Source organism: Myodes glareolus, chromosome 3 (genome assembly GCF_982192425.1).
Source record: "Myodes glareolus chromosome 3, mMyoGla1.1, whole genome shotgun sequence".
NCBI lineage: Eukaryota > Metazoa > Chordata > Mammalia > Rodentia > Cricetidae > Myodes > Myodes glareolus.
The window spans coordinates 9,785,571-9,796,525 of NC_142028.1; positions in this window are offsets into that span (position 1 = coordinate 9,785,571).

Sequence of the window (10,955 nt, forward strand, 5' to 3'; positions counted from 1 at the left end):
CAAGGACCCCAGTTTGAGCTCTAGCACTCAGAAAAACTCGGAGCACCATGTTCTGTGCCTGTAATCACTAGGGAGGAGAGACAAGAGGATCCCCGGAGCAGCCTTCCTGATTAGCCTAATGGTGAGCTCCAAGGTCAATAGAGAACAGGTGTTAGAGGAGCCGGATGGTGTTCCTGAGGATGATGCCTGAAGCTGTCATCTGACCTCCACACACATATGTACCCACAGCCACATACACACACTGAAAAGGAAGGCACTGGCAAATGGGCATCTTGGCGGTCTTTCACAGTGAGTGCACAGGTTACACCATCTTGACTTCGAAGCATTTATTCAGTGGGACTGCCACACCCCTTCCCACCATGAGTGGCATTGCTGAGCCCGGGACAAACTGTCTTCCCTTCTTCTTGGCTATTGTTGACAGCTTGATCGTTTCTCTCTGTAGTATGGAAACACGTTCTGCAAAATGTCACAAATTTGCACTGATTTATGTCCTTTTTTATGATCTTCCTGCCCCCTTTTAAGGATAATGGTCCATGACTTTATACATGCACATATAAAATGGTTAATATTTGAAGATACTGAAATGACCTGAAATCCAACCACAACCAATGATACAAACAAATGCCCACAGCTCACCTGATGGGCATCGGAGAAGCTTGTAACCAAGTTTCCAAGTGAGTGTAGGAAATGACCATTATCCCACAACTGCCACACAGCTAAAGTCTAAGAGATGAGGCAGCAACTGCAGGATGCGATTTGCTCTCAGAAATGTCAAAACATGAAAAGTGTCTACTTCAGAATCAATAGGATGCTTTTATCCCCCATTACTGGAGTAAAGTAAAAACGTTTATGAGGAGGCTTTGGCACACAAGAGAGCTGCCATCAAGGAAATGAACGTACCTGTGCCTGCTGCTGTCCCTTCCTCTCCCAGTGAGTCTTAGTGACGGGAGAGAAAAGGCTCTTGAATCAAAGGATTGAGTCAGACATAGTTCCCTCAACAATCTGCTCAAATTCTCATGAACCCGAGCTTCAGTAGACATTAGTTGGACACTAGAGGGCTCTAACACACAAGGTGTTATGAAAATATCGGCCGTTTCTTTGCTTCTTTGCTTTTAAAATTCATGCCCTGGATAAGTATTTATGCAGCACTGCCTCTCTGGGGAATGTAAAGATGACTGGACTCTGAACGCGGCCTTGAAGAGATCTCAGTGGAGTAGGAAAGATCAAGCATCTGTGCAAGTGAAAACGGGGAGACAAGTTAGGAAAGAAGATGATTGAAGAGGGCTAAATGTGATGGTGTATGGCCGCTCATTTCAGCACCCAGGATGCCGAGACAGGAGGACTGAGGACTGTGAGCTTGGTGCTAGCCTGTGCAACACACACACACACACACACACACACACACACACACACACACACACACGGTAAGATTCCTTGTCTAGTTCATCAGGTCAAGTTTCTTTAGCTTGAGGGAACAAAGAAATCTGCTCAATAAAGGCGCCAGGTCCTGCATTCCAGGCTATCTCCCTGACTGAGGTGTGGGAAGGGTAATAACAGAGGCACTGCCTCTTACAAACATCCTTGAGGGAAGATCCACAGGCATCTATGTGTCCAAAGATCCAAATCATGCTGACTCAATGTGACTACATTAAAACAATCCCTAATGAACACTGACCCTATCCAATACCCACAACGCCTGCAGAGCACCCATTTCTAGCTAAGCTCCTTGGCAGCGGTTGTGGATCAAAACACACTAAAGCCAATCTTTCAAACTGAAGAGAAATGGCCACAGTTGAGGTGTCAAACAGCTTCCCCACGCTGAACACCATCTTCTGAATCAACAGCTAAGGAGGAAATGAAGGCCTGGGAGGAAGGCCAGTCAGGCTGTGCTTTTGGAAACAGTACATTGCTATGGTTTGGATAAAATGGTATAATAAAAGGGGAGGTTGCTGGGGAGAAGGAAGTGGTCAATGATGCAGAAAGCTGAAATGAAGGGACATACAGGACGAGGAGAAGCAAAAGAATTAACCAGGAAAACCAAAACAAAGGCACCAACAGTGGGGTGTGGTGGCATATGCCTGTAGTCTTAAGAACTTGTGAGGTGGAGGCAGGGGGATCAGCAGTTTGAGGGCAGCCTTGGTTACATGAAACCCTTTACCTGAAAAGCAAAAAGAAAGAAAAGAAAAGACCACACACAATCACTGTGTGTTTCTGTGAGTTAGAAAACTACAAGCCAAATTTCTAATTAAAGAGACTTACAGAAATTTGTAGGGCATCTCTCAGATCATTTCAATTATAGTTTATTTCAAAGACCTCACTGTACTGAACACACACTTTCTCTTTCTCTGTCTCTGTCTCTCTGGCTCTGAACTGTTGGGTTCTAAGTATTTAAATATTTTAACAACTTTGTTCAGTATAATTGGTATGTAATAGATCATACATATTTAACACGTACGTTGACGTCTGTGCCTGCCCATGAACCCTCTACAATCAACATGAGTGGATCAATCAGACCAGGTTTCTCGTGCTCCTTTCATTGTTCCACTTGACAATCCTTATCCTGCCCAACCCCAGACACAACAGACCTGTGCCCTTTCATCATACAGATTTTGGAATTTCATATAAATAAATAAAATCACGTCAGTCATAAGCTCCATTGTCTGGCATTTTTTTCACCCAGCATCATGGTTTTGAGGATGCTGCCCACGGGGGAAGGTACCAGCCAGTGTGCAGTCCTTTTTCCATTGCAGGACTGATCCCATCAGGTGGACGTGCCATACACTGTCCACCACGTACTGGTTCCTGGGGGTTTTCCTTGTCGTTTTTGGCTACTACACATCAAAGGGCTGAGGTGTATATGAAAGTTGGCTTCCTCTGGTGAGCACCCAGCATGGAACGGCTGCAGGGAAACGTTTGGCCTTCCTGATGCAACTACACTGTTGCAAAGTGCGTCACTTTACCTGACCAGTATCAGCTATAGAAACAGTGGTTTCTCCATATTCCCAGCAAAATCATTTTAATTCTTGACAATTAAGTTTAGTTGTTTAATCTTGGCCACTTATGTAAAAGTAGTCTTGCCTGGTGTCCAATGTCTTAAACCGTTATTTCTTATATTGTGTACATACATATTATACTTAATTTTGAGAGAGGGTGTCATGTTTCCATCCTATTTATTTTTGAGACAGGGTGACTCAGATCCCAGGGTTTCCTCTAACTTGCTATGTAGCCAAGGATGACTGTGTTCTGATCCTCCTGCCTCCACTTCCTGAGTACTGGGCTTACAGATATGCACTACTGCACATGGTTTCTGAAATACTGGGGATTGACCAACTCAACCCTCTTTCTGTTGTTTCTGTTTTCAACCGCCTGCGTGAATGAGAACTCTCTCCGTGCGAGCGCGAACCTTTCTGCCTAAGGCAGAGAGCTAGCATGTGGCTCGCTCCCAGTGTTCCGGACAACAGGTGGAGGAGCATTTTCCAGTCTGGGTTTCCGAGCACCTGCGGGGCCAATAGAAAGAATACCAAGCGGAAACTCAACTTCAGAAAACCTTTATTTCTGATCTCCTTTCCGTGTCACCTGCGCCTGTGCTGCCTGTGTCTCTGTCACCCGTGCTTCTCCTTATGGTCCCTTCTACCACTTACTAACGTAATCTCTTCCGGGGTCATGCTACCTCCTCGTGATTCCATAAGTCTACCACTTACTAACATCATCTGTTCCGGGGCATTTTCTCCTGCAGTAGAGGTCAGCATATGCCTCTCCCTGGTACCGAAACGATGGGAGGAAGATAAGGAGCTGCTTTCCTGGAGTTGGCAATTTCTGGGAGATGTCTTCACGTCACGTTTTTCACGTCTTGTTTCCTTTGCTTTTTACACCTCACGTCCTGTCACAGACCCCCAGATCATTTCCTGAAGTCGAATGCTCCCTGAAGCCATGGCTCCCTTAGAAAACTCCAAGGACGTTCTAGGAAGGGTCACCAGTAGGCCAGCTGTGGTCTGGCACCGGGCACAAAACCTTCGGCCCACACCTGTCCTGCCTGCAGGGGCAGTGGTGGCTCAGAGCTCCTGACCGTGGACAACCAGTGAGCTGTCTTATTTGAGGCCCAAGCCACAAAGGGAACCCATGCCTGACACTGTCTGCATGGCCAGGAATTGGAAACTGGACGGTTCAGGGACCTAGGGTAGAATCAAACATAACTGACCTAAATAAATAAATAAATAATGGTACCTGAGATGATCAAAACTCACAGGACTTGATTATAACTCTAAATTTTCTTTAGGTCCCCATAAGAATTATCAGCGCCCCCAACCAGCTGTAAGTAGCCTGGAATACTACGCCCACATTCCCAACAAATGTACTATGGATGGATATTTTCCTTTGGTTTTTTTTTTTTTTGTTTGTTTGTTTTTAAAAAAAAAAGAGGGGGAAGTGGTGCGGGAGAATTGTCTGTATTCTGTCAATCATGTTTTAAATAAACGCTGATTGGCCAGGCAGGAGGTGTAGGTGGGAAAACCAGACAGGAAGTAAAAATGATGCAAGGAGAGCAGGAAAATTCTGGGGAGAAGGAAGTTGATTCCTCCCACTCCTGCCCAGATCACCAAAGCAGCAGGATGTGATCTGCCCCAACTGAAAAAGGTACTGAGCCACATGGCTAAAATAGATAAAAAAAAAAAATGGGTTAATCAAGATGTGAGAATTAGCTAATAAGTAGCCAGACCTAATGGGCCAATCAGCTTTATAACTTATAGAGATCTCTTGTGTGATTTTTCTTTGGGACTAAATAGCTGGGGGGCTGGGCAGGTCAAAAAGCCCCAACAAACAGGCCTCTCTCATGTTACTAAATAAATTAATTGATTAAAAATTCAATGAAATAATTCCTAGCGATATTCTGCTATATTCATAGATCAATACCTAGCCCAATTTTCATCAGAGAGGTGTCATCCAGCAGCTGATGGGAGCAGATGCAGAGACCCACAGCCAAGTGCTAGGCCGAGCCAGGGGAACCACAAAGAAGAGGGGAAGGAAGGACTGTAAGGGGGGTGGCCGAGAACACCATGAAAATATGGCCCACAGAATCAACTAACCAGGGTTTTTAGGGGAGCACAGAGGCCAAAGTGGCGATCATGGAACCTGCATGGGTCTACTCTCGGCCCTCTGCATACACAGCTGTGATTATTAGCTTATGTTTTTGTGGGACTCCTAACAGCGGGAGTAGGGTTATCTCTAACTCTTTTGCCTATTCCTGGGAACCTTTTCTTCCTGTTAGGTTGTCTCGTCCAGCCTTGATATGAGGGTTTGTGCCTAGTCTTACCGTGTCTTGTTACGCTGTGCGTGGTTGATATCCTGAGAAGCCTGCTCTTCACTGAAGGGAAACAGAGGAGCAGTGGATCTCGGGGATGGGAGGGTGGGAGGGGAACTGGAGGAGTGGAGGGAGGGGAGACTTCAGTCAGGATGATGTATGAGATAAGAAGAAATAAAAAGAAAATATTTAAAAATAAGAACTGAAAAAAGAACAAAACCAAAAAACTGTTCTCCTCCACTTGGTGAAATAATTAATAGCTTTCATTTAAAAATCAGAATTTTGGATTTGTTAAGCAAATCTAAAATATTTTCATACCAGACTACGCTTCCATGAGGCAGTAAACTATGGAGCATCTTTGTTCCCAGGAGACAAACTAAACAGGCTCCCGTTTCCCACAGTTCCACCTCTCCCAGTCAACGTCCTGCAGGCGGCAGGTGGCTTTTATTATTTGTAGTTATTTCTATTTGCATAGAAAATATTCTGAATTTTTGGTAAAATATCACTTGTTCAGTTTAATAAAGATTTATATTTTAATTCATAGGGGCAGAAAAGGGCATCAGTTATAGGCAGTTGTGAGTCATCTCCCTGAGTGCTGAGAGCTGAACCCTTGGTCCTTAGAAAGAGCAGCAAGCATCTTAACTCCTAAGTCATCTTTCCAGCCCCCTTCTCCTCTCTCTCTCTCTCTCTCTCTCTCTCTCTCTCTCTCTCTCTATCTCTCTCTCTCAATCTCTTTTCTCCTCTCTCTCTCAATCTCTCTCTCAATCTCTCTCAATTTCTCTCTCTCAATCTCTCTCTCAATCTCTCTCAATCTCTTTTCTTCTCTCTCTCTCAATCTCTCTCTCTGTCTCTCTCTGTCTCTGTCTCTCTCTCTCTCTTTCTAAGAAAGTAAAAGCTTGAGAAGGTCAAATGAATAATTAATGAGAGACAAAAGCTTTGCTTATGGGAATCACCAGAGTTAGAATGAGAACTGTCTGTTCACAGAAGATGGTTCCACATCAGCCTGCCATGCTATTGGTAGGTGGCCGACCCTTAAGAGCAGGTACCCAGTGGCAGGAAGGGAGGCCATTGGGAGCATGCCCCAAGGTGATAAAGGAACCCTGGCCTTCTCTTCTCTTTCTTGTTGCTTCCTAGCTACCAGGACATAGAACCCTTCTCCAGTGCACATCCCCTCATGATTCCTTATGATTCCACAAGGCTAAAGCAGAGGAGCCCAGTGGCCATCCAGGAAGCCTATGAAACCCTGAGCCAAATCAACTCTGGTCTCAGGCATTTGCCATAACAGCCGAAAGCAGCCCAACAGGAGTGAAGGTGGTTTTTCTAAATGTTGATTACGAAGACTTTCACATCTATCTCACCCTTGATGTCTTTCACTTAATTGTATCTCAGACCATTTCCTACAGGTATCAGGTCCTGTGACCTCCAGCTGAGGATTGAGTCCTCCCTTGAGAATCCAGTGCTCACAACACAGGCTCAGTTTGATTAATTAGCTTAATGTTCTCCTGGTCCTGTTTTATTCTTAGTGAGAGTTTATATACTATCTGCTGACTCTCCCCAAGTTCCTGTCATAGTCAGCCTCAGCTGTTCCCTCACATACTTGGGAAGAGGGCACCTCAGTGGTTAGAGGAACTGAGAATGGGGGGGGGGATTGTCTTCCCGGAGGTCCTTGTGTTTTGACCTTACTGTCTGTGATGGAGTGTCCTTGTTGAGCGGGCAGGGAAGGGCTCTGAAGAGAGAAGCAGCTCACTGTCCTTCCCCTTTCATAGATTTTCTGGAATAAGCATTTTTGGCTGTCATCTACCATTAGGGCAAGTTCTAGAAATTTATCCTAAATGTTTGCTTATTCATGTTATTTTTTAAAGACTGGTCACTCTTGACTACCAGTAGGTCACCAGGTCCTTGGCTCTGAAAACAGACCCTGTTGATACTGTTAGTGCTGCCTTCCTATTACTTCAGGGTACTAATGCTGAGCCCTTTTCAAAGACATATTCAGCTCTCCTCTCATTCTTGAGTTGTTTGATTTAAAAAAAAAAAAGCTATTGATCTTAGTAGGGTTTCTTTAAAGCCTGCCTAATGAGCACAAAGTGTAATATATGAGTTTCAATATTTTCTGGCAGTCTGTGTCTTGCTGTTTATTCCCTTAATGATGACTTTAACCAACATGACTTCCTCACTTGTGGAGTCCAGTTGTAATACTCTGAGCACTTTTATCTATCTCTTTGAAGTAGTCTTTGCCTTACTCAAGATTCTGAAGTTATCCTGTTTTCCTCTGGAAGAGTTTTATTTCAAACATTTAACTATCTATATATAGTATAAGGTGGGATTCATGTCACTCCCAAGAATGAATACCACTCATTGAAAAAAATTCCTCTGCTTATTCAAATTTTCCTTTGTCTTGAATTGAGTGGCCATGTATGTGTGTGCCATTTTCTGGATCCTTTCTTCGACTCCGTTGGTCTATCTGTGTAGTGTTAGGTTCAGTTTACATCATCCTTAATTATTCCTGCTTTGTGGAACCCCTTAAAAATCTCTGAAGTCCTAAGACTTTTTCCCCTTTAAGAGTTCTTTGGCGATTCTAGGACCTTTCTTGTCTTTATAGATGTTGCCAACTGTCATTCACTCGTGAGCAGATAGGCAAGTGTGATTGCCTGTTTGGATTTTGATCCAACAGTATTGATTTTCTAAATCAAAAGGAGAATTTAGACTTTCTAATAATCCTGAGTCACCTGCTCTGTGATGTGATTTATCTCTATGATTTCTCTATAGGCACTCACTAATGGTCTCTGGACTGTTCGCTGTTCTCCCTTGGGACTCACTGTGATAGACTAATACTTCGACACAACTTTTCCAGATCATCATAAATAGTATTGGTTTACAAATCCTTTCTCAAATCCTTTTTTCCTCTTTTGACACAAGATCTCATGGAAGCCAGGCTGACTTTGAACTTGCTATGTAGCCAAGAATGATGAGAAAGATTGTATACCGAGTAAGGTAACCCAGGCTCAGAAAGACAAGCACGGCCTTTCTCTCTCATCTGTGGTTTTTAACTCTAAATCTCCAGGTGTAAGTAAATAATCTGAAGTAACTGCAGTAACCAGGAGTAAAGGACCAGGACTGGGGATGCAGGGTAACTCTAGAAAGTGGGACAGTAGGGACACAGGGGATATGAAAGGGAAATGGGAAATCAAGGAAGGGCCTTAGTTGGGGAAGGAGGAAGGAGGATGATACAGAAAAAGAGGAAGGAGGCATAAATTACCCTAATGGTGCTTGGAAAAGACATAGGGAATCCTGAAATTACGTATAACACCAATTTTAAATATATGCATTATATATGTTAAATGAAGTTACATCACTTGAGGTGACAGTACCTTCCCCCAAAGGGCTATAAACTAGCAGAAACCCCAGTAAAAGGCATGAGAAGCCTCCCTTTGAAGTGTTGATGAGGGTTGTACAAGAGACTCCCCCAAAACTGTGTTATTATCCTTGGTTGTCTCCTAGAACCTGGAGGTTTGACCCTGTTGCTAAAGACTCCAAGTTCAAAAGACTCAAAGGTTCAAAGTCCTATGTGCTTTGAACATAGGACTCAGGGGATTTTATCTGGAATTGATGGGAAAGCCTCCTCTCTAAGGACTGGCTTTCATGGTATTAGAAACTGATATGCAAGCTGCCAAGGGAGGAAGCAGTCAATAGTCCAACCTAGTCGTAATGAGTAGGACAATGATGACCAGCATGGCGAGATATCCCTGTTTCCACAGCAACGCTTATCTCTTGGTGATAACCAACAGCTTTCTATTTGGACTTGAAGCCCATTCAACAGGAGGGAAACCATGCCATGCACTGGAAAGTAAAAGGCTTGTGAGGTCATGGGTCTTAACAGAGAACCTCCACCTACGACTTACTAGACTAGCATAATTTCTGACTGCGTTCTAAATACTTGTCTTTATATTCACAAATGCATGTAGCTCTAACCCCTCATCAAGGATCTTCTGTTCATAGTAAATAAAGACTATCACAGAAAACCACAGCTGGTCAAAATACAGAGAACAACTCACCATGGGATGCCCAGCACCCGTGAGTACATCTGCAACACAGTTCCTGCACCCAAGGCTCAGGGACCATCAATAGAGGGCAGAAGATCGTAAGAGCCAGAGAACCAGGAAGTCTGCTGTGAGAGTGTACCTCCTAGCCAGGACAGGGAAACTATACCCATGAAATCTCAGCAGCATGGCTGCCTAAACAGGACCTGAACAATGCCAGCATCAGCTGATACCCTAGTGGAGATGATGGGAATCTCGTGGGTTCTATCCCTAGGCAAAGAGCTGTGGGTGATTAACAGCTGCTGAGAGAGGGGGAATCACATGTCCCAGGGTGAGACCCATTGACTGATTGTCTAATACCAAATGGTCATCCCTGTAAGTATACAGATGCAGGCAATGCTGAGTTATTCATTTATATAGCTATTTATTTATATGTATAGGTAACAACAAAAACAAGGAGGGTGTGAATTAGGGAGGGGACTTGAAAGGGACAGGGGGAGGAGGAGGAGGACAGAAATGAAGTAATTATATTTTAATTAAGTAAAGGTAAATAGTTTAAAAGAGAGCCAATGGGGACAGAGGGATGCAAAAATTAACTATTAAAAACCTAATCCTAACAATAATTTTATTTTTTAAAAGGACCTTGAATTTCCAGTTCTCCAAGCTACCCCTGCTGGGTGTTGGCATTACAGGCCTCCACCACCGGGTGCTGGGTGTTGGCATTACAGGCCTCCACCACCATGTGCTGGGTGTTGGCATTACAGGCCTCCACCACCACGCGCGGGTGTTGACGTTACAGGCCTCCACCACCACGCACGGGTGTTGGCATTACAGGCCTCCACCACCGTGTGCTGAGCATCCATTCCAGGGCTTCACACAGGCTTGGCAACGGTACCGACTGAGCTACAGCCCCACTGTCAAGCTCCGCTTCCCGTTGCTTTCTCTCAGAGCATGTGTGTCCGGTTCATGTCATGTGCTGACCTCACAACCCAGTGACTATTCTCAGTTCACGTGTTTATCCCGTTAGTGAATTCCTTGCTGTTGCCTACATGTATGATCTTTCATTTCTGTTACTGCCGTAGGCATCTTTCTCCTTCAAATATTTCTCCTTTAGTATAGCTCTATTTTTGATACTCAATTAAAAGTTTGTTCATTTCTTCATTAATATATATTAATCCTGCCATTGTTAGGCAAGCCAAAGTTTCAGTTGTGGTTCACTGAAATGATTGAGCGTTTCATTACTGTGTTTTATGGAATCTGGGATATTGGAATATTATCATCAAATACTGAAAGTGACTGACAGAAGAGTTCATTCTTCTCTCTCCAGCTCCTGTTTGCATATGTCCTTGAGAGATCTCTTCTTACCATGGTATTACGACTCTCATTGTATCTCTTCTAAATCATATCTCAGAAAAGTTTGTTGAAAGTGTATCTGCCAAGTCCTGGAAACACTCTTGTTTCCCACATCTCTGTCCCCTTCCCCTCAAACTGTTGCTACTGGCCACTTGCGCTACTGCGTTCATAAATAAGAATCTAATTTTTCTAAGCATTCCCTCAGTGGTGTAATTCATTGTAGTGACTAAACGACTTTAACTATTTAGACCAAAGGATTTTGTTAGCAG